The sequence below is a fragment of the Coccinella septempunctata genome, chromosome 8 (assembly GCF_907165205.1).
Source record: "Coccinella septempunctata chromosome 8, icCocSept1.1, whole genome shotgun sequence".
NCBI lineage: Eukaryota > Metazoa > Arthropoda > Insecta > Coleoptera > Coccinellidae > Coccinella > Coccinella septempunctata.
In genome coordinates, this window is record NC_058196.1 from 5,673,863 (window position 1) to 5,700,941 (window position 27,079).

The 27,079-nt window shown below is 35.3% G+C and overlaps 1 protein-coding gene across 1 annotated transcript in view; it reads left to right on the forward strand.

Moving 5' to 3' along the window:
* Nucleotides 1-27,079, forward strand: part of LOC123319555 (tachykinin-like peptides receptor 99D) — a 709,883-nt gene that overhangs the window by 82,134 nt on the left and 600,670 nt on the right. Inside the window, exon 2 of the mRNA XM_044906600.1 lies at nucleotides 23,232-23,264. The gene's annotated coding sequence lies outside the window, so the exon portion shown is untranslated. The remainder of the gene's footprint in view (nucleotides 1-23,231; nucleotides 23,265-27,079) is intronic.

The window sequence follows — 27,079 nt, forward strand, 5'->3', positions numbered from 1 at the left end:
TGAGTTAATGTGTACTGTACCTCGTGTCAATGATCTCGATGTCGAGACACGTTAATTCGAAATAAAAAAAAAATTCAATGTTGATGTGAGACAATTTAGTATTGATTCGATGTAGCCGATAATTGATGCAAATCCATAATATTAAACTCAAAACTGAAATTATTTCACCTTACTTAGTCACTTCTACTTCGCGTCCGCTACTGTGATAGCGGGTGTAGTGGTTCAACAAATCATCTCAGTGAAGTGATTCAGTTTATAGTTCAGTATATCATATACTGAAGAACGAGTCGATGTTATGTTGGTCGTGCCCATCTCAATAATGACACCCTCAGAGTAACTCTTTCCTCTTGTATGTTCAATGCAAAATATTTGTTTGGTTGCTGCATAAGTTGTATGGCTAAAACCAGTCATCGATTAAATTGAAATTCAGATTTATTTTCACATATGTATGTGTGTTCATGAATCATGCAAATTATTGATATTACTGCACAACACAACGAAAAGGAGTTAACCACATCATTACTTCATTCTATAGGTTCGTAAATGGAAGCTGTTCAATTGGGGGCTTGTTTGAGATGAACGAATCATTTGTTGATTACTATCGACTGAGATTGTGTGCGAGATAAAATTTATTGTAGATGAAGTCTCAACACAATGGCATCCATATTATGAATCTACTTCTTGCAAACGTTCTCAGAAGTTCAATCTCTACATAGTCTGGGACTTATTTAGCGTTCCTAAAGGATTATTCGACTCCATATATCCTGAAGTAATGGATTTGGAGCTCATTATTTCTCGGGCTCAACCTGGGTAAATTCTGAATAGAACGAAAATATGACTATATTTATTGCTCTTCGGTGTGCAATATAGACATAGAGGTTAACGTTTCAGTAATGGACCGTCCTGAATGATGCATCAAGAGATTGACCAGTGAATTTTGATCGATGAAGATACATTGTATCATACTCTCAAGGATAACTCACAATAATCGGTCCCAATATTGTGAATTGGATTCGAAAATATGCTCCATTTGAAGAGGTCGTTTGACTGTCCTGAAGTGAATCAATATAAAAATGAATATCACCTTCATCTTCAGCATTCATTCTTGATGAAAAATGCTTTTTGTAGCATGTTCCTTCAACGAATGTTGATATTGCAGGTTAAAAAGTTACATATTTCGACAAGAAATCAATTCGACTAGAGTGACGGGAATTTCATTGAAGCGACGCCGACGGATTCCTAGTACCATTGAGTGGGTTTAATACTCAATGTTAGTACCTATGCTATACAAAGCGAGCGACTACGCATGCTCTATTCCTCAATCGCAAAATGTACAGGGTGGGCAAATTTCGATGTTTTAGCACTACAGCTTCCAAACCAAAGGACATCAAAATCGGATACTCCATTCTCGTTCTCTTTTTCTGAGAAACTAACAAGAGTAGTAGTCATTTTCGGCCACCTTCTTTTGTTTTCGGGTTATAAGCGAAAATTGGAAAAATGGCAATTTCCAAATGAATTTATATCACCGCTTATACTGATGATAGAGCTCTGTAATTAACACGTTATACAGTCACTTTTTCAAGTAGAATCCAGTGGCTTGCTTGCCATTTCAGCAGGATTTTTATTACGAAACAATAACTCAAAGTTGTGTTTTTTTAAATGGGAAAACTTGACTTCTGTGCAGTTTTTTGAAAGCTTAACTTTTACAGATTTCGAAAATATATAACATCATATGGTTTATATCACTATAAATAATAGAAAATGGTCAAAAACTTTTTTTCTCGATATTTCTATGCTTTCTACTTTTGACGAGAACAAAAAAATAGAGCTTCCTCTAAAAAGAGCAGTCTTCTTCCGACAATGTTATTCTTTCTATGCTTTTCACATACTACATATCTAGATTAAAATTTTGTGAAAATTGGCGAAAAGCATTGAAAGAATGACATTGCCGGAAGGAGACTGCTCTTGTTATAGAAAGCTCTATTTTTCTGTGTTCGTCAATAGTTTAAACCATAGAAATATTGAGAAAAAAGGTTCTTGACCATTTTCCATTTTCTATTATTCATGTTGATACAAACCATATGATGTTATATATTTTTGAAATCAGTGAAAATTGAGCTTTCAAAAAATTGCACAGAAATCTAGTGTTCCATTTAAAAAAATATAATTTTGGGTCATAGCTTCATAATTAAAAATCCTGCTGAAAAGACAAGCACGCCACTGGATTCTACTTAAAAAAGAGCCTGTATAATGTTTTGATTTCAGAGCTCTATCATCAGCATCAGCGGACATTTAAATATATTTCGAAATCGATATTTTTCTAATTTTCGCTTGTAATTCGAAAACAAAAGAAGGTTTCCAAAAATGACTACTACTCTTGTTAGTTTTTCAGAACAAGAGAACGAGAATGGAATTTGCCCACCGTGTACAGGGTATTTATGGGAAAATCATCGAGGTGGAAGGTGGACTATTCGAATTCGACAAAATGAAAGAATAGAGAGATATTTTGTAGTTGCCTTGCGATGAACGGGTTTTATTCCTTCCTGTGACCGAAAATCCCACATTAGGTAGGTAGGTGTTTCATCTATAGTATTGGTCTAAGACAACATGGGTTTTACAACGATATTTTCTTGTTGCCTGGAAATTAACTGGTTTTTTGTTCCTGTTACCGAAAATCCGACCAAAATCAATTTGAGGAATAAATAGAATTCTTTCAATTGCAATGTTAGACCTTTATATTTGAGATAGCCATCATCCATCTGTACATGGAATGCAATTCAATTGGTCCTCACATCACTCAGTTGGTACAGTAATGAAATAAGTGATATTTTTTTTTTTTTTTTGGTGTAGCAGGGGGAAAATCTGCAAGACAGACGAACCACCCTCATCTCCTGAGGGGGAACAGTGTGGGGTTTCTCACTCTCCTGAGCTCGAGACCCACTAAAAACCCTACTGCTTCTTGAATTTTGGTTCCGGGCATTTGCCTATAAACCGTTTATCTCTTGGTCGGTTTTCTTCTCGCACACTATCGTGCTGGGATTTATGTGTTTATCCTCTATTGGATTAACACTTTATTGAATTTTTCAATAAGTTTCTGTTGTTATTTTAATCTCTTTTTAATTGATCTCTTGGTCTCCTTCGGTAAATTCGCATTCTCCTTTTGTCTTCCTCTGGGTCGTAGTCCACTAGTCTCCTGAGTTCTTGATTCGGATGGTTTTTCGCTGTTTCGAATAATTTCTCTGCTTTTCTGTTCATGAATTCCGTTATGGTTTCCCATTTCAGGTCCTTATAAATCTGTCTATTCCTGACAAACCAAGGTGCATCTATTGCACATCGTAGCAGCTTGTTTTCAGTGGCCTGAATTCTTTTGATATGGCTCTTTGCCGCGAAACCCCAGGCAACTGATCCATAAGTCAGTTGAGGCCTAGCAACGGCTTTGATTATCTTCAATTTAGTCTCTTTCGACATGTGGCTTCTTCTTCCTATCAGAGGATAGAGTCTATTCATCGCTGCTTTCGTTTTGTCGATTGCTTGTTTGATATGACTTTTCCAAGTAAGTCCTTTGTCAAGTGTTATTCCTAAATATTTGGCTTCATTTTTCCAGTCGATTTCTTCGCCGTCAACATCCAGTTTCGTTGTGGGTCGCAGTCTTCTCTTCTGTAGTAATATTGCTTGGCTCTTTTGTCCATTGAGCTTGATTTTCCACTTTATGCACCAGTCATTTGTTTCGTCAATCGACTCTTGTAGAACTCGTTCTATTATTTCAGGATTTCGGTGTCGAGTTGCTATGCCTGTGTCGTCAGCATATAACGTTAGCATGGTTCTTGGATTTTTCGGAATATCGTGGATGTATATGTTGTACAGAAGTGGCCCAAGTACTGATCCTTGGGGTACTCCAGCCTCTTTATCTCTTGTTGAGGAGCATTCTCCTCCCACTTTCACGTAAAATCTTCTATTTTTGAGATAATTCCGTATCAACTTGCATATTTTGATCGAATATCCAGCACATCTCATCTTATATATTAATCCTTCATGCCATACTCTGTCGAATGCTCTGGCGACGTCTAGTAAAACAAGACCTGTAGCTTGTTTATTTTGGAATCCCTCTGTTATGTACTCTGTGAGCCTTAATAATTGTTGTTCTGTTGAATGCTCTCTTCTGAATCCGAACTGTTCTGGTGGAATTAGTTTCAGATTTTCGGTTTCCTTATTTAGCCTCGTGGCGATAATTCTTTCTACTACTTTTCCTAAAGCCGACAGTAGACTTATCGGTCTGTAGTTTTGTGGAAACTTCTTCTCTTTGAATGGTTTATTGAATACTATGACTTCTGCTGTTTTCCATTTTTCTGGGTAGTGTTCTGTCCTCATAATTCCATTCGCGATATTAGTTAGAGCGGCTATACCTTTTCTAGGTAATTTCTTTAACATAACATTCGTTATTTTATCGCTTCCGGGAGCTTTCCTCTTCTTCAAACTTCTAATTATTTCCCTGATTTCATTTGGCGATGTTGGCTTGTCTATTTCAGCAGTCGCTGGTAATTCATCCATTTCTTCATCATTTTCTTCAACCAGTTCTTCCAAATCTTCATTATCGTCGTCTATCCTGTAATTTATTCTCGATTCTCGTTCGATCGAGTCCACCAATGCATCTGCCTTATATTATTATTATTGGTATAAGCCATTCCCCTTTCTCCGTGTAGGGGTGGAATTTTAGTTTTTTCTCCTCGTAGGCTTTTTTGCATTCTCCATGCAGAATGATCGATTGTATTCAGTTCTTGTACCCTTTTGTTCCATCTGCTTGTTCTTAGAACTTTCAGGGCATTTTTCAGAACTTGGCTATGTCGGTTGAGGTTCCTTCTATTTAGATCATTTTTGTTCATCCTATATATTCTTCTGAGTCTTCGATTTTCTTGTATAAGATCTTTTACTTCTTTAGGCGTATCGCCATGCGGATGACTTGGAGCTGGTCTCTTCACTCTTCTCGTGCTTTTTTCGTAAGCTTTCAATATAATCTCTTCCAGTTTATCAACCGCACATTCCAGATCGTCTGGAGTGTTTATTGTTGGAATTTCTGTTATTTCCGATTGTATTAAATGGCTGTATTTAGTCCAATTGGTATATTCTCTCATTTCCAGCAGTTTTTCTCTTGGTTCTTCTCCAATTGTCAATTCCACGGGATTGTGGTTTGAGGTTCCATCTTCCAAAGTTTCAATCGAGAATTCTTGAGTTATATTTTTCAATATCGCGATATCTATTACATCTGGTATTCCTCTTCCAAAAGCAAGATATGTCGGTAGCTCTGGTCCAATAACTATGGCATTTTGTTTTTTGGCGAAATCCTTGAGTTTTTTGCCATTTCTATTCTCTGTTATGCTATTCCATAATGGGGATTTACAGTTGAAATCTCCGATGGAGATTTTCGGGTTTGATCCTTCCAACATGTTGTTTATCTCTTCTTCCAATAGATTGTTTTGTGGTGGCTTATACGCCGAGGTTATTTCGACTCTTTGCCGATTTAATTCGGCAACAATAGTCACTTTTTCTGTTTTTCCTTGTGTTTCGTCGGATCTACTTTTAAAGTAGTGTTTCAGATCTGTTCTCACCAATATTGCTACTCCTCCTCCGGTGTTTGTAATTCTGTCACATCTATATGTTTCATAATTCATGAAATTCAGTCTTCTGTTCCGGTTTATTCTTGTTTCCTGTAGGGCCATAATATCAGGTTGTCTTTCTGATATTATTTGTTCTATCTCGGCTTTCCGAGTGTTGATCCCGTTTATGTTCCACGAGATTATCTTGAGGGATTTCTTCCTAATATCCGTAAGGTCCATTAATTCAGTTTACTGAATAATGCTTGGAGTTTTTTCTCCATTTCCCTCTCAATTTTCAACATTATCTTGTTGAAAATTTTTTCCGTGAAGATATCTAAATCATCGGCTGATTCAGATATCTTTTTCTTCTCCTGTTGACTGTTCACAGCTTGTTTCATTGTAAGCTTTTTCTGTCCTTCTTTTTTCTGGACGGGTTTTGGAGTCTCCCTCTTCTTTTCCTGCTCTGTAGGTTGGATCTTCGCTACTTCCTGAATTTTTTGTTCAGAAGTTGTTGTTTTTGTTACCTTCTTTTTCTGTTCAACTGATTTTCGGGAATTTTTCTTTCTGGTCACCAACTTGAACTCGCTACATCCTTTGTAGCTAGCTGGATGGCCCTCTTCTCCACATAAGACGCATGTGGCATTTCTCTCTTCACCTTTTCTGGTGAGTGTGCAGTCATTGCTGCTGTGGCAGTGATATTTGTGAGGTGTGGTTTCTATTCCCAGATGTTGTCACTGTACGAATAAATTTCCTCCGAAAAAATTCGTCCTGCAAAGCGGGCGGTTATTCATATTTATCGAAGTTCGGCCTATACTGAGGATCATGAACATTTGTTAGTACCATTATCCAGTTTTCATGATCACTCATCCAGAAATAATGCAACTTTGTACATACCATGCAACATCTGAATATGATACTTCTTCTTTGGATTTCAACTTGTCCTATACATTGTCTTAAGGGTAAGTAATACCCTAAGAATATCCTTTGAAAAACGACATTTACAAGTTCTTGATTTACGCTTTCAATTTTGTACGTAAAGCCTTGATTTTTTTTTTAAGATGAAGTTAAAGGACGTCTTGATATCACCGCGCCTTTTTTTTTCAATTTTGTAGGTTTTTATGAAAAATGGAAGGTGAACTTTAGTGTCTATCAAACATGTTTTTTCAATAGTGTTTCGACGGTTTTTCAACATATTTCGATAATAATGGCGTCTGGGTGACATCGGCTATTCAATTTTTTAAATATGGCAAAAATTTTCATAGTGATATATACCAAAATTAAGCTGAAATTCAGGACAACTGAAAATTATGCAATATTTCTAATATTACATCTCGCGTAGTAATTTCTATCAATTTCAATTGTTCCTATCAATTCGTAATTCAGGCTATTGCTCAAAAATGTAGATCATTTCCGTATTTGGGGTAGCATCCATAAAGCAACCAATACCGATCATCTTGATCCCGAATCGTATGTACCTTAACACGTTCACGACGTCATGACCCACCGGTGGGTCACGCTGGTTATTGCTAGAGGCCTTGCGTGTCCAACCGGTGGGTCACCGGTGGACACGACGGAAAATGGTCAAAAACTTGAAAAACAGACAAGTTCGACCTAAAAATAGGTTATATTCATGTTTAAAATGAACATACGTAATTCAAAGAAAAGTGAAATAACGTCCACACGGGTTCCTATGTGAATTTCTCGATGTCGCGAACGTGTAAAGGGATCAACAAATATATAATAGTATGTAATTAGTATAATAATATGTGTGGAGGATAGATGATATATGTATACATGGTTTGGTGATGGTGTTGGGAGAACTGCTTATCTATCGAACATATTCTATGTCATATTGTTTTACTTCTTTGACTTAACCTAGAAAAAATTGTTTAATCACGCAGTTTCCACAATTTCCATTGGATTGAGATTTAGAATATTTGCAGAAGTGGGAATATTAGATGCATTTAGTTTATTTATTGTCGGTGTAGAGATGTATCGAATAATCGTGTTTTGTAGTATTTTATTGACAAGTAAGTGACGAATTTCAACAAAACAACTTGTCATACTAATTTGTCAATATTATAGAGGTACTAAGGATGGCGATTGGCCGAAAGCGCTCTACCTGATAATAAAAAACGATTTATAATACTTGGAGTACATTCTGTTCAATACCTATTAGAATTACCAAGTACTAGTTATTTAGTAAACGGAAATATATAATAGTATTATTATTATTATAACTGAAGACGAGGAATGTACCTATATTCAAATATTATAAAATGAACAATTGAAAAAATGGGTAGAATCACTAAATCATCCTGTATCCTAGTAAGAAAGAAGATAGACCCATAAAATATAAGTTATTCAGAGGTAACTTGGTGTTCTCTATTCAACTTATGCGAATTTAGCAATGAACAACCCTGTATAATATAATTATGATGGTATTAAATTATCCCAAAGACAATTTCCCTCCATAAATTTTATTTTGTGCCAGGTAAAAGATTATACCATAAATTTCCATGATGGAATCCGTCCGTCAATGCACGAATGGCAAAGGCACACCTCGACTTGAGCCCACACGCAAATTCATCAAACTGGCAGAACTCAATCAATAATCGATTCAAGTTATGTCAACTATATTGGCAGATAATGTGCACCCCACATTCCCAATCAGACTTAACCGTATACAACATTACCGAAATTCCTGTGTTGTGCATTAGACGGATTTAATACCAGCAACACAAGTCTTCATCAATCCGGAATTAAGGTATAGAGTAGATTATATTATGGCTGGAACGGAATCGTGATGAGCTCACCATCACGATGCGGAGGATCCCACTGGCTTATTGACTTTTTTATGAAATCTAATCGAATTAGGTTATTGCTTCTTTTTTCATTTCTTCTCTCGGAACTTCAGGATAATCTAAATTCATGCGATGCAGAGTTCCAACTCCTACTTCGATTCAATCTTTTGTTCGTCGAGAGAACTTCGTATTTCATACAATCCTTATAATCCCACATAATTTTTTCTTGTCCATGCCGGTGACTTATATATTTCAAGACTGCTGCATTTCCATCAAAGTCATTATGTTAATTTTTGATCAAGATTGCCAAATGGAATTTTTCAATTCGGAATTGAATCCACCAATTAAAGCCCGCGAAAGTAAATCTATAATTACTTACATTAAATCCTTTGATATATCCTTACTACTGTGTGTTTGTTAGTTGCTTTGTATGTTTGTCTTTCTACAACTCCAGAACCAGATGCCGGATTTTGATGGGAATTAGGTTTTCGTGTAACATTAATTCCTAGATGATAAAAATATCGATATTCCTAAATAAGTTGAGCATGACGATGATTTTTTTAGGATTTTACAGCAGACGCTGGGTGAACTATAAGAGATGCGCAATCGCATCTAAGTTTTGAGGATAACAGACGATAACCAATTTCAACATTTTTAATTCCATCCAAAATAATGTTCCATTTGAAGATGGTCCTTACATAACTCCAGAACTAAATGTTTTTCAATTTCGATGGGAATTTCACTAAGGTGTAGGTAATTTATTAGAATAGGTTATTTTGTAGAATCTAATATAAATAATATGCAAAAATGATTAGAACCTCTGAGTATTATACTCAAGGCGGGTTAATACTCAAGGCTAGAACTTACTTTAAGAGTATCGCCTGAAACTTAGGGTTTTCACTCCAGATTGAATTTCAATCGATATCTAACTTTAGGAGGTAGAGTAAAATGATCAAGTACGATTTAGAGCTCAAAAGGTTGTATTGCGAGGTCCTCGACCCCATACTTTCCAGAATAAACAACGATAACCAATTATAATATTTTTAAATTAATCCAAAATAATGCTTCATTTGAGGGGGGTTTGACAGGCATGAAATCAAGTAATATGAAAATGAATGCGACAATTATCTGCGGCATTTATTCCTGATAAAAAAATGATCTGCTGAGTATAACCTTTTAATGGATACGAGATATGACAGGTTAAAGAAATACTAATTTAGGCAAGAAAAAACGTGACGATTCTTTCGAGTCAAGGTTATAGAAGGATCACGATCATTTCGATTTGACCTAAGATCGTATGAGTGATAACGTCGTAGGCCGCAGATGTTGCGCAGTAATTGAAGATTGTTTTTCCATAATTGGAGTTTTTTTTTAGTTTTGTTCATCGTGAGGGTTCTTATATTTACTTTTAAATGCTGATGCTCAATAAATGTTCATTTTCGATTTCTTGTTTATATATTCATATTTGTTTGCTGCTCATTCACTTTTTTGAATTATTTCAATTACATATTAACTAATTATATATTACCAAGCGTTTTAGTATGAAATATTGCGCCAGCGATGCCGGGGGTTTGAGTAGGTAATTCATATAAATACATATTTAAAATCATTTCTCATTTCCTAATAATTCCAAAATATTGACATTGAAATATTAATATTCATTTTCATGACCACGTAATGGTAGGGGAGAGTTCCTTTGAATCGGACGGCCCATGAACCGGACGCTACAGTTTTCTACTACACTCGATAGTAATTTAGCATCCTTTACGTAAATCCTATTTTTGCAACATCGATCGATATCTCTTGGAAAATGGCCGACCCTGTGGCTCGCGCCTTGTTGCAAAAATGGGATTTACGTAAAGGGTGCTAAATTACCATCGAGTGTAGTAGAAAACTGTAGCGTCCGGTTCATGGGCCGTCCGATTCAAAGGAACTCTCCCCTACTAATTTTCCACGAGCACGAATATCTCATAATGAGCAAAAACCAGTAGGGAAGAAACATTTAGTGTCAGTTAATCACGGAAATGGTATAAAATAACACAATTTTTTAGGTTTGATTCCCAACATATTATTTGAATTTGAGAAATAATATTGTCGCATCTAATACAAGATATTCCCATTCATATGTGTTGTAAGCTGGGTTAGGAAGTACATTGTATTTGTATGATTCATTTACAACCTCATTCAGTTGAATATTATGATGAGATTAATATTTTCATCGATGAGTAAAGTATTCAAAAGTGATTGTGGGAATTGGTCCAAATTCCCGCAATAACTTTTGAATATTATAATGAGATAATAAGGATAAATTCAGATGCATACCACCCGACGATATGAATATCAACAAATGTTATGATCTGAATTGAACCAGTCAATTCAGGGAAAATATGGGATATATGCTATTGTCTTCGTCTTGGTTTCTATCTGGAGGGGATTGGATCGGACACCGTTTCATATTGGGTGGCTCTCTGGGTAAATGTATAGTACCCAGTAAAACATGCCAATATTGAATAGAGTTCCATCAATTCCAAACGTTCTCCACCGTAGAAAAATGCTATATTGCTCTGATGAGGCCAAATGAGGCCGAAACAATGGTCAGCATCTGCTTTTCTTCGTTGGAGCGTACTCCATTTGGGGCCTTGACGATGGCAAATTGGCTAGTTCAATTCAGATCGTAACACTTGTTGACATTCATATCGTCGGATGGTATGCATCTGAATTTATCCTTATTATTGTATTCATTGCCTTTAGGCGTGATCATTCTTTATTATTATAATGAGATTTTGAAAACTAAATCTGACAATACATAAGTTTTCATGAGTTGAAATCACTAATATCACCAATCAATTCTTGTTTAGAGAAAATATCAGAGCTGTGTCAAAGCATTGTGCTTAGTGGTTGTGAAAGCAGTTGAAGGTTTTTGATGCTTCTGAGGACTTTTGAAACCAGTGCTTATAGTGCTTAGTAGTTCGAGCACTTCATCAAGAGGCTTAGTACTTCGTAATCTCTAAACAGCTCCCAAGCAGTCAAGTGCTCGGGAGTACCTACTTCTGGGGATTATTATGACTTTCGGGAATCTTGTCGAAACGCGATAACCATGACGTTCTGATTCTGGTATCGTAGGATACCAGAGATCATCCAATATATTGATGGGTTGGAGTATTCGATGAGGAATGAATGGTCAAAATCAATTAAAAGTAAAGAGATAGGATAGGCGTAGGTTAGATTAGGTTAGGTAAGAATACGACAATTTCGACCTGACACAACCTGTATATAAAAACAATATTTTTTCAAGTATTTCAAGTGAAATGTAATTTTAATTCAATTCTGCTTTTATTATGATTGTTCACAGGTGTATAACAAAGCATGAAACAAATTCATTTTATGAAAACTGAATTTCTTCTTCAATATCGAAATCTGGAGAATCAATGGGAGAAATGGCGCATTCAAATATCTCCAGATGACCTCACCTGCGAACTTATGAAAACACTTGTCGACTTTCTCTCTATTGAAGAAATGCCACAATCTTGACATCTGATTCACGACAAAATTGCGCTTGCTTTGAAGAAGACGCTTCCAACGGTGACCAAGGGAGCTTGTAATATATACCGGAGTAATTACTGGTTTCCATAGATGGCGAGATGTGTAAAATTAAAAAAAAACTTCTTAACTCAACAATTTTCAATGATATGGAGCTTATTTCGAAGGAACCAATTAATGGCCTGAAAAAGTTGATAATTTTGAACATTTTCGTTAACTGATTAATCAAAAACATGGTTATGTATTTCTTCGAAGGCGTATAAGAACCACATATGAAATATTTTAAAAATCATAATCATCATTTTATCATGAATATGGGAACAACGGAACTACTATTATTTATACTAATATGAATATTCATTGAAAAAGCAACCTGTATTTCAGGAAATGATCTGTTATCATAGAATACCCTGTAAAAGTTAGGAACTGAATAAAATTCCTGATGTAAAGTTGAAATTCGGTGAAACATATTTTTCAAATATCATGTGGCCATCTTCTACGCTAGAATTCATATTTTCATTTGAAAAACAATTATTTTCCTATACATACGAAATTTAATTTGTAGTTAAACGAAAAACTTATCGTTTCACAGATATAGAAAAATTGTTTTTTCGATCGAATGAAGTTTTTGTAAGAAAAAAAAACTTATTTCCGTTTTTGGGTTTTTGTGAGAAGGGCTTAGTGCTTAGTGCTCGCAAAATCGAATTACTTTCACAAACTACTTAGTAATCGCGAGCCTTTTGTGGAAAGTCGGTGCTTATTGCTGGAGACTCGGGAGCACTTTTTATCAGTACTTAGTTCTTATTGCTCGAAGCACTTTTTTTCAGTACTTGGCCCAGCTGTGGAAGTTATAATATCTTGGCTGATATTGATTGCATTTCATTCAGTTCGAAATGAAACACTGATTCAACTGTGAGTAAGTATCGTATTCCACGCGTTTTTTTTAGTTTAAGTTTCAACTTACAGAAACATACAGGGTGGGCTTTTTAAAACGCAACAGACGAGATAACGGGCGGAATAAATTTATTTTGAAAAAATGCTCGGACACGTCGATTTTTGTTTCGAGGGGGACTTTTAAGGTCAAATTCACAATTATATCGCTTCAACCCTTAGTGTTAGAACACCAACCCCTAAATTTTGAATGGGAAAGATAGGTTGAGTGATACCTCATTTGAAAGGCCTTTTTATGCTGAATTCAGCGTATTAATTTTTTTCTCACCCTGTATATAGGACAACTCAGGAATGAACCAGTTGGGATTCCTCTAGGGAATACTGAGCAAGATATCCACGGGATATTATAATCGTATTCTTGTACCAATTGTACACTTAGGGATATAAAAGGGACGTACCAGGGATATTCCTGTGTTTTTAGGGTCTATGGAAAACCCCGCTATTATATCCGCTACTGATGAGACTCATCATTTGTTATCACGGGTTGATTCAGTTTCTCCAAAAACTACCACTTACTGAATTTCATTTGAATTCGCCAAATTTTATTCGAAGCTATCGTGGATTGATTTAAAAAGTTTTTGGGTCTTACTCTCGACTCACAGCTCAGTTGGTAGCCTCATACAGAGAATGTTATTGCCAGACATAGATCAGTGATCTATGCTCTAAGGGTATTGAGATCTGACTCTTCTAAATCTTTTCTGATGGCTGTTTATTATGCGAATTTTCAGTCCATCCTGTCATACGGATTGATTTTCTGGGGTGGCAGTGTGCATGCGGAATCAGTTTTCAAATTGCAGAAAATAGCGGTTCGGACAATATTCGGATTAGCTTATAGACAATCCTGTAGAGGCATCTTCAAAATGAATGGACTTCTTACACTGTCTGGTCTGTACATTTACAAGTTGATGCAATTTTTCCACAAAAATCCCCAATATTTTCGGAGCTTCATACGGCCTAGTCTTTATCCTACGCGTCACAATATGTTGGTGTATCCACTGCATAGACTATCTTCTACCGAAAGGGGATGCTCATACATGGCAGTGAAACTATACAACAGCCTTCCTAATACTATTCGCGAAATAAAAGATTTCAAAACCTTCAAAAGGAAAATATTCAATTTTTTAATGGATTCGGAACCATATTCTGTGACCGAATTTTTGTTGATGGGGAGCAGTTTGTAGGGCTTACATTCTGTTTTTCATTGTCATTTATGTATATTTTTTGACTTGTTTGTGTTTCATTCTTGTAATGATTTAACAAATGAATAAATTATTGTTATTGTTATTGTTATTGTTATTGTTATTGTTATTGTTATTGTTATTGTTATTGTTAATTTTGGAGGTTTTGTTGACAAGGCTTTACTGCTCATGATATGAATTATAGGGCCTAAGTTGATGTGATGAAGTTTGCTTCATATTATGACACCTAGAATTACCCCTTGAATATATGAGCATTAAATCCTGACATATGTATATAACTACATATATTTTTTTCAAACTTAGATTATAACTAGGTTTTCCGTGTTTGTAAACATAACTACTGAAAAAGCTCTCACAAACAAAAATAGCATCTACAAGAGAGCATCGATCATGACTGCAATATAAACAAATTTGACGGTGACGAGAACTCTTCTCATGTCGAAGAAACAAGTAACGCAGCTGGAAATTATTCATTCGTTATATTATACATCAATCGCCCTTGATAACCAAAAATAATCATTCAGAAACATAATACTCAACCTACCAATTCTCGGGTCTTGACACTGGGGCCTCTTATAAAAACAGATATAATTCTTTTTGATTCGTATCATTTCATGAATTCTTCTCCCCATATCTTGAATTTTTCAGAATCAGTTTAGTAGGTTTTTCAAGAACATAACCTGCCAAAGCTGTATCATTTTCCCCTCTTTTTTGGTATTAAAAATACGTTTTGTATCTTTTATAATTATGTACCGAGAGTCTCCTTTTGAAATACCTTCCTGATTCTAGCTGATTTCAAAAGCACTACAGTCTCGGCATGATATGCTATGAAAAAAATAATTGGTCTTCAGGTGTAGTCACAGGAGGGCACACAGTCGCAATTAGCCCTAAGAAATTACAAGTCTGTTTGCACCTCATTTTTTTTTCTTTTTTTTGTAGATTTATTCCTGGTAACGGGATACAGCAATGATGATAATGATTTGAGTTTGAAAAAGAAAATTTAATATGTGTGACGAGTTTGCGTGTGTGTTTTGTTATTATATCCTCTAACTATTGCGTTTCAATTTTATATTTCAACTCAAGCAATGGTTTGAGTTGGTATGGCTGACACTTGATGGAAATGCATTCAAAAATATTTTGTATGACGGATTTTGAACACATTCGTAAATTGTGCTTTGTATTTTGCTCAGCTCTAAAGTATTATGTTGATTGATGACCGAAAATGTCGTTTGTCAAACAAGGGATCGATATCTTTGAGATGTTTACGTAATTTAAACCTTCAAATAGTCTGATGGTATAAGCTCACAGTTACGTCACAGCCCTCTTAACAATTAGCCGTGATGAGGGGAAGTTTGGCAACACAGGGGAAGTCCTAGAATTTCTAGTTCTTGTATCGTGCTTGCCAACGTCGTGTTGTTTGTAGGTTATGTGTAGTTTTTGGTTTTTTGTTTTTAGTGCTTGAAAGTGCTGTGAATTGTGTGCTGAGAGAAAAAAGTCTATGAGTGAAGTGAATTGTATGCTGAGGAAAAAAATTCTATGAGTGAAGTGAATTGTTTGATGAAAAGATTGAAAAGAAATGAAGTGAACTTTCATTTGGTAAATTACCTAACGTTTTTGAACTCGATTTTGCTTGTAGGATAGATTTCGTATCATACCTAATAAATGTTGTATATCTAGCTGCAAGGCAATAATAAATCTTCATTATGTTAGTATATTTTCCTTTTCCAAAAATTCCAAAATAAATTAATACATACAGTGCGTTTTGCGAAATTCATTTTGATACTAACGATATTGCGAATTGTAAAATTTTATCAAATATTATAAGCTGATAGCACTTCGAGACAGTCACCACTGAAACATTTATCTATGCCAAAGAAATGTCCACAATTGAAAGAATGTGGAGTTTTTGAAAAAGTCATCAAATGCATCCAAATTTGTCTTGCTACATATCAAAAACAGACTGGATAGAATTAAAAGAACGTAGTATTGAATTAGAATTTATTATTGGTGATTTTTCACGGACTTGCAGTTGTGAAAGTGATTTGAAAAAGAGTTTTGTATCCACTTCGCTCAACTTTTGTTGACAAGTGAAAAATATAAACTATCAAACCCTATCCAACTCTCGAGAAAAAAGAAGGCAACAGATCTGGATCGTGATAATTTATTGACATTACCTAAAAAATAGAGAATTGGATAAAATGGGAATACAAGAGTTCTTCAAGATTCACCTCTGTCGATTGTAATTATTTATGTAGGTATTTGAATTTCCTATTTATATTTTGAGTTAAATATTGTTATGGACAATTCTATTTCAGTTTTGTTTTTTTGTGTGAGAAAATCTATTCAACGGACAGTTCTTCTCAGTTTTTGCTCATACCTCCTTAACTCTTAACTCATTTATAATATTTGGACTCGTGAGTTCATTTACACAATTTTGTGGGAAGAGATGAGACCACATCTTTTTGTTGGTTCTTGCTGAACGATAAATAGGGTTTGAAATATGCAATATTGTCACAATAATTGTATTCATCATTCATTCTTGGTACTATTATACAGATCAAATTATTTTCATTAACTTGTTCTCGAATCATAATATGATGAGTCAATCCAATTCTTTGACAAAGTATGGCTTAGGATAGTGTCTTATAGATATTTTATTAAATTTGAGACATCTCATGTCGATTTTTAGAGTACTAATTGAAATGTATTCGAAAATCGCGCTCCTATAGCGCACTCACTGCGGCCTAAAGTCGGCCTTCCGCACCAAGCTATTTGCGGTGTTGCGACATAGTGTTCATGGCTCTGTGTTTAAGAGGGCTGTGGTTACGTCTACACGCAGAATATCAATTTAAGATCGCGGAATTTAGTTTTTTAGTTCAATTATGAATTTTCATCAAGTATTCGAGACAGCACCGTTTTCAATTCTAAATTTGAAAACACAAGTTCCGAAACACTAATAAAAATAGTAAGCATTTATTTCCAACAGGTTACAACACAATTACAAAAAAAAATTAAACGGAACAATTCCAACGAAGAATTGCAAAAAAATTAGTGGTACTCATAAATAAATGCAATTACTAAAATTATTTTAATATATATTGTGTGTTTGAAACTTCTTGCTATGAAAGAAAAGAAAAAAGTTAACGAGAATGGATGCCAGAATTCTAGACACAGAGAATAAGGTATAAATTACAAATTTGGCGGAGAGAATCAGTATATTGATCACCATATTGCGGCAAACCATTTGAAATTACACATATATATCTCAAAAGCGACTGAAAAAGCAGATTTGTCCTTGGTGTTCCCAGGTAAAAAAATTGATTCGTCCTGCTATTTTGTCTCGGGACAAAAAAAATGGAAAACAATTTGTTATAAGAATTCAGGTTGAGAAGCATCTGTTGATTGCAATGGATTACAAAATCCAGACAGAAAAATATCTTATATTCATATAATTGAATTTGATATTTGAAAACTTTTTACGATTTTCGCGTCAGTTTCTATAAAGAACTTCATCCTAAAATTGATAAAAGGCACAATTTGGGAGACATCAGCTATCTGACATTCCGCTCTCGAGATATTTGCGAATTAATGATAATTAGCGGAAACTAATTTCCTGGATTCTTGCTTTAGAGAGGAAGTGAGCTGCTACGTGCTGTTTTAAGCGATAGCAGGAAATTGTACGATATTTCTCGCTGTTCAATTACCAGAGGGTCAAGTTCAGTCGATCTTGATAAAACCGGTCGCGAATATCCGGAATTTGTTGATTCATAGCTTATGAATTAATTAAAACTCTCAAACCAATGCCAGCCCTTTGGATAGATACCGTTTTATGTCATCTTCACTCTGAACTAAGCCTTAGAAAATTGATATTAAATTTCGAATTTTCACTGTAAGTTATCAGAACGAATCAAAACAATGAATTTCTCTGGTCATCAGAAACTATATGTACCTTTTTGACGACCATTGCGCAATTACAAAACACCACTATTTTTCGACAAATTGCGACGAGTTACTGCCATTGCATACCAGATTTAATATAAGGTGAATAGTTGTTTAGAATATCTTCCTTGTCTTTAATTTTTCAGTGAACAAAATCCACCCAAGTTTAGTCCATCTCGAAATCGGTGAGTTTTATCAGCAATGATATGCATGCATAAAATTCGAAATCTTATGCATTATTATCTTGTTCTGATAAAATAGGCTGTGGTCCGTATATACACTTTGGTTACTTCTGGTTAGTAAGTGGGCGGTCCGTATATGTCGAATTCCTGACAATTCGGTTCAATATCAGTCACCAGAGTAACCGCTCTGGTAACTTTCGGTTACCAAATGTTTTTTTTTTATGTAGCAGGGGGAAAATCTGCAAATCAGACGAACCACCCTCTACTGAGGGGGAACAAGTGTGGGGTTTCTCACTCTTCTGAGCTCGAGACCCACTGAAAACCCTTAACTGCTTCTTGAATTTTGGTTCCGGGCATTTGCCTGTAAACCGTTCGTCTCTTAGTCGGTATTACCAAATGTGTATATACGGACCATACGCATAGTTGGCCTTAACTGGTCACTGTACTGTTACGACCAAAAGTTGCTCAAAGCATGCGTCTTTCGAACCCTTGCTACCAAGTAGCATGCGATTTACGCGCATGAGACAAAATCAACTGTCGTTCGGTTTCAACTCATACTACCTGGGGTATGGGTAAAAGAAGAAGAGAAGCGCATATATAGACAGTCTTGCTTATTGTCTATCACAATGAATCATTCCAGTTTCAGAACTGTAAACAGAGTGTCTGCGGTGAATGTTGTTTTTGCTCATTATTTGCATAATCTGTACATCAACATAGTTCTTGAGTATAAAATTTCGCGATTTTCAATACTGCTGTCAAAAATCCTCCTTGGTCGATGCTTTACTTATTAACTGGTGCCAATTTCTTGAATTCACGACCATCCATCTTCATGGAACTTAGACATCATTTCGTTCCCTTGGCTGACGATATAAAAGAGATATTTCATGAAGGTAACATAAAAAGAGAAGATGTTGATTCTCAATTATTTCTTTCGCGTGGAATGGGGAGATGGAAAAACTAGACATCATGAATATTGTGACTGTTCTTTATGCGGTAGAAATTGTATTTCAGAAAATTCAAAGACAAATATCCTGAAGCTAGCTAATTCAAATGTACCATGGAATATATTTGAACAACCGTTTGGACTACTGTGAAACAATTGCTAGTCATATTAACAGAATTCAACAAGTTATTGGAATTCATAAATCTGGCGAACTTATTATTTATAATAGGATCAGCAACTCGAAACAACTTTCCGATGAAGATGATCCTAAAGATCTTGAAGCTTACTCTGAGACACGACCGAATTCAGATAATGGCCTCTGCATAGAGAATATTTTAGAGATGAGGTGGGACGCAAAAGCGACTACTTTTATTTTAAAAGTGAATGAAACTTGAAAATATATTTTTCTAGTATTACATAGAGAGTGGTATGAGAGTTCTGATGAGTGCCTTCGACCCGCTCGGAATTATGACTTTGATATTTCGGCTAACAGAGTTTTACTGCAATATATATGGCTTTAAAATAATATTTACTGTCGCTTTTCTGTCATTTCATGGTTCGGTACATCATTTTGGAAAGAAAGATACGAATAGACAGAATGATGATAAAAAAAAATATTCCTAATTAATGCGCAGGAGTCATTTCATTTAAAATTACAGAAAGATATATGTCTACTTCTACCCTGCGTAAATGAGGTTTCAATTAAAAAGGAAATAGGAAAATAGGGCTTTTTGATTAATTTAAGCTTGAGAGGTTATTATGAATAACTCTGTTATGTTGTTGGGAATCCATTATGAAAAAAAAAACCTCATTATTGAATTTCGGCCACAACACACCCGTTGAGAAATGCATTATTGTTCAAACCTATGAAATTCTTGGGGGTAATAGGTACGAGTGTTCGAGATATTATCGACAGTAATTCTATAAGAAAACACCGAGATAAAATTGCTTGGTAACACCAACAGCAATTTGATCGAATTCAAGATTTCTGACAGAACTTTCGATTACCTTCATTAGGTGAGCACGAGTAGAAATTATTCACACAATTTAACGAATCAACAAAATTGGAAAAGTATATAAATATGTATATACAATATATTGATCAAAAAACATACTGCTTATCACTCGAACTGTCAATGATTCCTCTGAAAAAAATTAATCCTCAATTCAATAATAAATATCATTATGGACAAGTGAAGAATTTTCATAAGGTTGATTTTATAACAAAATGTTCTATTCTCATTCGTGATAGCCGGGACAACGTGGTTTTACCTTACCAGCTTGAAAGAAAGAAGCAAAGAACTATCGAGAAGTATATCATTCTAATTGGTGCTTGTATTGCAAGAGATGACAGTTTCATGAACTTCGTGGAATTGTCGCCCTAATTGCAATTTTTTCCATTGCCTCATACCAGAAGTGATAAAAGAAGAACGCTTCTTCATTTTTCGCCTTTGAATAAAGCATCCTCCATTTCAAATTCATATACAGAGGAAGCTGAATTTCTTGTCACTCTGTGAATTATAAACAGAACAAGGAATAGATTCTAACCAATACTACTAACTTCAAATGGTCAACCCAAAGAAAATCTGACATAATCCCTACAGGCAACAGATCTACCGACCAACTAAATTCTATGTCACGAACAATGACGGATAGGACAACGATGGATAACAAACATAACTCGCAGGCGCAAGACGAGAACTATCTTACGACGAAATCAACACAAACGGTCCAAAGCGAGGAGAGTGAATTCAAATTAGTATCAAGAAACAGACAGCGTAAACCCGAATTAATTGGTAGGAAGTCGATATCAAATCTGATACCATCGTACCGAAGATGGTATCTGTTTATATAAGTAGGATAGACGTTGATAGCACTGTAGAATCTGCCAATAAACATTTACGAGAAAATAATTTCGAAAAGTTCGAAGTGAAACAAGGAAATTCAAAGTTTCCCGATATTTATAAATCATACATCATATTTCAAAACATGTATTGACAATATTTTTATCAACTTACCTAATTTTGAAGCGCAAATTCCGAATTTTCAACTCTCTGATCATCTAGGACAGCAGCTGTATTTCTATTCTAAGTATAAGAAACCAATTCCAATAAAAAAGAGAGATATCAGTCAAGAAAATATTATCAAATTTGTGGATACACTGAAGGAATATGATTGGGCGGAGGTATATTCCTGTCCGGCTCAGGACGTTCAGAGACAATTTAAGATTTTCATGAATATTTTTATACCAATTTTTGACCAATCTTTCAGTAAAAAAATTTGCAGGCAAAGAAAAACAAGAGTTTATTATAAATCAGAAGACATAGAAAAACAAAAAGAGAAACTCGATATTCTTCACACACTAAAAACCGTAAATAGTAGGTATACGAAGTAATATAATGAGGCAAAAAAATTGTAAAATAAGCTACTTATCGAAAACAGATAGCGTATTTACTCTGATAAACTTTATAAAGCGGAAAACAAGTGCAAGGTAGTTTGGAATTTAGTCAAGGATATCAAGGGCCAGAAGAAGTCAGCAAATGTTGAAATAAAAGGGCATCCTACGGAAATTGCAAAAAAATTCAGTCAACTTTTCTCAACACCAGCGATGAGCCCTAACCAGCAACCCATGGCAAATAGTGGCAACTCATATTCAAAAACTAAAAGAAATTGCAAATCAATCTTTTTGAGTCCGGTACTGGGGATTGAAATTCACGATATAATTCGTGAATTTAATAAGTTAAAGAAGAAATGGACCAGTGGGGTGGACGAGGTTCTAGTAATCATATTGAAATCTTGGGCTCAAGAGATCAGCGAGCCTCTAGCATTCATTTACGGCACTCATTATGGCTACATAAGCAACCGTTCAACGAACACTGCAACAAACAGCTTCATAAATGAAATAATCTATGGATTTGAGAATAGGGAGTTTATACTGGTTGTATTTTTGGACCTAACGAAGGCCTTTGAGTCGGTTCTCCATGAGATTCTTTTGAAAAAACTGGGAATTAGGGGAAACGCACTCGAGTGGTTCGAATCATACTTGAAAAATCGAGCACAGGACATAGTAGTCGAATATGAAGGTGTAGACTACTTTTCGGAGCTGGTCTACTTACTCGAAGTGGGAATCGGTCAGGGGGGTATTGTCGGCACTTTCTTATTCCTGGTTTTCGTAAATGATGCAGAGGAGGTTGTGACAGGCTTGAGATGTACTTTGGTGAACTTCGCTGACGACTTTAATTTGCTGATTCGAGAAAAGAACCAGGAACTTCTACAAGAACATTTCGGATGTGTAGCGACCGCCTTATTTACTGGTTCGAAAGTAAACACCTCACCTTGAACGCAGCAAAAACTAGTGCAATTTTTTTTTTAAAATAATAAACCAAAACATTCAGTGGAACCTGCATATTGAGGGTCTGAGAGGAAGATTGAACTCGGTTCTTTATTCTCTGCGAGTATTGAAACCTTACTCTGACCAGGACACTTTAAAAACTGTGTACTGAGTTTTCAGTCAACACTAAGATTTGGAATAATTTTCTGGGGAAGTAGAGGGGAGGCCAACGAGCTATTCATATTGCAAAAACGCACCCTTCGAACCATTTTGAATCTCAAACCCTTAGAATCTTGCAGAAATCGCTTCCGAGAGAACAAAATCCTCACTTTGACAGGTCTCTACTTATATGAATTAATTATGTTTTTCTTCAAGAGCAAGAATTCGATTAGACACCTTAAATCACGAAGCGAAAGGAATTTAAATTACAATTACCCAAAACATCGGCTGACTAAATTCGAGAAAGGATGCTTATATTCGGGTATATCAGCTTTTAAGTTTTAAGTTGCCCCAATAATAAAAGCAATAAATACCGAAAAACTGTTTGAAAATCAGGTCAAGCAATTATTACTGGATGTGGAGCCATATTCCTTGTCAGAGTTTTCAGCACATAATTGTTGTATGTACACTTGCTTTCGAAACCTTACATGGATGAACTTGTGCTCATGAGCGCAATAATTATGATAAGAGTCTATGAGTCTTCAATCGTTAGTTTGAGTCAATTTATAACTATCAAACTTTTTTTTTCCAGGTGGATTCTCAATTGATTGTCCGAGAGTTCGAGGTGAGTTGATTTTCATTACATCTTCAAATTGCTATCATAAAATGATAGAAATGAAAACAGATAGAGACTACTTCATTCTCTCATATCATCAGAGTTTTCAAAATATTTATACATCATTCCTCTGTTCATATGAGAAGTTTAAATATGTTATTACGAGCAGAATTTTCTGTTCGTATCGAAGCCTGCTCACTTTCCTTTCGGCTATTTTGGCTACTCTCAAGTCTAAGTCCGTCAAATCTATGAAAGTCAAACAGTGCTCACTGTTCCTTGTTCCAAACATTTCAGCAGTTTAAGGCTTCCTTCCTTCGTGTTTGAGTTGATAATTATTCGGATTCCGGTCTGTACTCACTGGGCGACAATTAATTGTCAATCAGGAAGAACGAGAAATAAAAATATCAATAAAAAGTTTAGAAGACTGCATTTCATATTTTGTAAACATGACCAGTTCTATCAACTATGACATATTACATAACATAACACAATAATGCATAAATACTGATTTTTCACTTGAAGTATTACTTGACAATGATTCCATAAACGTATCTATGTCTGCTGTTGATTTGTCGAGAGACAAACCTATACGTAGTGTTTGCCATTTTGTGAAAACGTAACATACCATCATTATCAGAACTGTTCCATTGTTCTGAAAAATTTTCTGTTCACAACTCCGGTTTATTGAATGGAACAATTTTTCAATATATCCGCGAATTGTAAATTCCATCCATGCCTATGTCAGCAAATTATCGAGTTCATCACTATTTTGCTGTAAAGACTTCAAATGAAAAATGTTTGTTTCTACATAATACAAACTTTGTACTTTTGTACAGATTTGCTAGATGAAATTGGTAGAATTAGATAGGTGCCATTAAGAAATAATAGAATTAGATAGGTGCCATTAAGAAATCATACACAGAAGGTGAAATGTTTCAAATGAGACATTGATTGTTCCAAATTGATAGAGTATATTTTCTCTTCGATGCTTAACAAAGAAAATGAAATGAACTATTTCCAGAGAAAATAATTCAAATTATTTTGGGAAATGATTACTGAAGGTCTTTTAATTGAAAGGTAATTTGTAGAGGAATAATTTTATTCATTTGTATCATGGATGCGAAAATGAGTTCAAAAGCTATCTCTTTCATGTGAGTGCTTTTCGCTATTCTTCTTCCAAAATTTTAAACATACATATTGTTAGGACAAAGCAAGTATACTTTTGTTTTTCTATTTCCTCTCATCTAATGGAAAATTTATGGTATCTACTGGCAATTGCGCTATGCGCATGTGAGTGAGGGTGAGCCACCCCAATGTGCCTTCGCCTACCCCCCGGGTATCCACACCAGCAGGGTACGTTAATGACAGTAGGGGTGGAACTCAGACTCGGGTATAAGAAGGATGTAGACGGAAAACTGAAGTTCCAATATTATATAAAAAAAATAACGGCGTGTCGTCTTACCTCTGGTTCTATATTCGGCCACTTACACTCGTGAAACTCGACAAAAAGACTCGCCCCAGCTGTGGTGACGGAGAAAAAAAAAGGAAAAAAAATTGAACTCTAAGAAAATGAAACCCCAAAAAAAAGCAATCTTCTAGAACAATTCGGCGGACGGCACTAAGCAATCGCAGATCAATCTGAGTCGACGGTCGGGAAAATAACTCTTAAGGCAACACTCGGTGAGTTAATCGTAAGTGAAGTGGCCTGCGGGGGAACATCTGATTTCATACCCACAGGGGGTCTGCGGAAATCAGATGTGCCCGACAGTCGAAATTCGGTAAATTTCCGTCGATGAAAATGTCTTAATTTCGACTTATCTGTGCTAGCGAACAAAAAAAACTCGGTTATCTTCCTATTCAGGATGTTTTATACGGTGCGACATCGTTTTTAGGAAATAAAAACGGAATAAAAACGGTACGGTATGTTTACAATTCCGAACGATGTCGGAATCCTGAATTGGAAATTCGAAAAGATTTCTCGGAAAATTAATTCAAAACAAAATTATTTAAAAATGAAAACTAAAATAATTATTCTAAAATGAGGGGGTAGGTTTGAAAACTACCCTCTCGTTACATCCCCCGGGCTCCGGTTGAAAAATTGAATCCACGATGAAATAGGGGATTAAATTTTTCACGGTGAAATCTACTAAGTCTAATAAGTCCGGTTAACGGTCTGACTATTCACGGCAAGACAATTGAGATCGGATTTACATTAAACAAGTTCACCTAATCTACTCCAGGTGGCGTATACTCGGCTAATGCAATCTCGGTTGCTCCCACTCTATGGTCCGCGTTGACGGCGCGCTTGTATGTCGAAGTTCTGTGTTCTATCAGCTAACCTCGAAAGTCCAATTGTCAAATTTCGCCAGGTGGTTCCAAATTTCGATTTCCATTGGCTCATCATCATCCGCAGATAATGAAATCAACGAATGTTACGATCTAAATCGAACTAAAAAACCACCATCGCTCAAAGTATTACCAGAAATTTCATTCGAAATTCGAAAAATAATATTCAAACTACCATAATCGGCAACTCTAAGAAGTGCATAAGCTTGAACTCATCTTCCGTTTTGATGGCCAACAGAGTGATTGATAACATTCGTAAACTGAATGAGTTCAGCTATAGGCATCGTAATTTGTCACGTCATTTCATGTTCTTAATTGAAACATCGATTAGGCTTAACGTCAGGTTTTCCAAACTGTCTGCCATCATGAAATGAATCAGGTATTTACTGGGAATTAATTCTCAACGTTGAATTATTACCACTAAACATATCAGATTTGGATTGATAGTTGCTTCAACGCCCGAAAAAGATTATGGAGCTGGCAATATATCAAATCTAGGTGTTGAGTGCTGTATCGTTGAAGTCAAAACAGTTTTGTTCAGTTTATCATGTTCTGTGGACAAATTATCCTTCCAAACATCTCAATTGAAAGTTCTGCTATGAAATCAATATTATTTTGAAGAGTGTAAATCTAGCATTCAGATATGGAAACAGCTATATCCAGTACTTTTCCACAAATATTCTGTCATTAATTTAGAAACATTCATATAACTTACAATTGTTGTATAGTTATTTTCAACCAACACTCCTCTTCCTTTATTGGATATATACAGGGTGTCCGGGGAGTAACTGTACATACTCATACCAGATATAGAGTTGGACTAGCTGATTACGGATTTACTATAAAAAATTAATTTCTGGATTTCCCTAGAAAACTACAGGGTGATTTTCCAACTTCATGGAAATTCTTAGATCATCATAAAATCCAAACTTATTGATGGATATTATTGAAACTTAGGAGGTTATTAACACATGCTAAGGTTGAGTTAGAAAGATATCCATTATTCCATTATTCCAGGGCCGGACTCATTAATCTTCATATAAAGTGTTCAGGGTAAAAAAACACTTTGTATTTCGAATTACAAATAATTGATTCGCTTTTTAGAAAGAAGCTAAATTATGCTTCAATTTTTGGTATCGCTCAAAGTTGTCACATCAACAATTATTTTCTTATGAATTTCTTAATTTGGAAAAAGTTCGAAAATTGCAATTTATTTACCTGAACAGGACTTACTCATCTTGTGCAGGTCGAAAGTAAATAATAAATTTCCTTAAAAAAGTCACTGAAGGTGAAGAAGGCTATCATAATTTTACTTTGAGGGAGTAAATGAAGGTATTTTGAAAAAAAAAATTGGTGATGTGTATAGGGTACACAGAAGCATATTTCAAAATTATTCTTATGTATACCGGGTGTACGACAACAATGATATAGACCAAAGTTACACTTCTTCCAATGTAAAAACCTCTATATGAATTCAA